This window comes from Cherax quadricarinatus, chromosome 21 (genome assembly GCF_038502225.1).
Source record: "Cherax quadricarinatus isolate ZL_2023a chromosome 21, ASM3850222v1, whole genome shotgun sequence".
In the NCBI taxonomy this organism is placed as follows: Eukaryota; Metazoa; Arthropoda; class Malacostraca; order Decapoda; family Parastacidae; genus Cherax; species Cherax quadricarinatus.
The window spans coordinates 33414478-33415703 of NC_091312.1; the positions used below are offsets into that span (position 1 = coordinate 33414478).

Genomic DNA, 1226 nt, shown 5'->3' on the forward strand with positions numbered 1-1226 from the left:
TGGTTGACAATATGCTCATAGGTCTGAGTATCACAAAACTTGACGAAAATCCGGGAAAGTCCATTCAAGGCGACGCCACACAGGGATTCACGCTGGATGCCATATACATCACGAACGATCGCTGGCACTAACACATTAATCGATGTGCTGGTGATTGTGCCCCGTATTAGTTCAATACAATCAGTATTAACTCTCCGGCGAAAACCAGTCGCCATTGTTGTTGATGTATCAAAAGCTCCTCCACCAGGTGTCGGGACTGAGCAGAAGCAGCTGACAAACGCTCAGCACAACGTCTGAGCAGAGAATAAAAATGTGGAATACTTCACGATTTTGCGTGTCATCCTTGCGCAGGGGCCATGCTAATCTTCTCTGTATCGTTCCAATTTTAGTATATGTACTGCCGAAGCAAGTACAACCGTCAAAGTTTTATATGATTTTATTAAGTGAGCAGTCGCACCTAGAAACATTATCATTAAGTCTTGGTTTAAACTGTTTATTCTACAAGCTTACTTCTATTATCAAATATAATTTATTCTGTGCCTGAGATACAATTTTTAAATCATTTGCAAACAATGTATGTTCATTAATCACAGAATGCAGTCATATTGCTGAAAATGCTGCCGTAGTTTGGGAAGTCTTGTAAAGTTTGTGTATAATAATGCTCTGTACTCGTAAATCCTAGCTTTAAATTTCGATATACAGTACATACCAGAGACACTTTTTGATATGTAGACCTGAATCCTCCGCCTGTTATTAGAAAGTTCAGCCAAACAAATTAACATTCGTCTCTCGACCTGCGGAGAGAGAGGACGCTTCTACAGTTTCTCTTGCATGCCACCTGGTGAGGAAAACATAGCATTAGCACCAAGATGGCGGACCGAATGAGCCGGCGCATAAATACTGTCTGCATCGAGGTGATCAGGGGATCTTTAAGCAGCGCCACGATGAACGTTCTCCTGCCAAGCATTATCAGGGACGTTTATGGCATCCCCAAATGAAGAGTTGTACGGTGTGGCGCTAAATGGTATGTCAAGGGTCTTCGTGAAGTTCATGAGGGCCGACTTCTACTCCAGCATCGTTGACGAATTTCAAGAAAGGAGGATGAACGTCAGTTCGGCAGTGGAAGTATGCTTGCATGATGTTTCTAAGTATTTTACTTGGGTGAAGGTATGGAATGTACCTTTTGAAGCGACAGCCTACAGGATGTGTTCAGTGGTTATGGGGCT

The 1226-nt window shown here is 42.7% G+C and overlaps 1 non-coding gene across 1 annotated transcript; it reads right to left on the bottom strand.

Moving 5' to 3' along the window:
• Positions 1-306: 306 nt before the first annotated feature.
• On the bottom strand, positions 307-413 carry LOC128689196 (U6 spliceosomal RNA). The gene has a single exon (XR_008407131.2). It is a non-coding gene; the product is annotated as a U6 spliceosomal RNA (small nuclear RNA).
• Positions 414-1226: the final 813 nt, after the last annotated feature.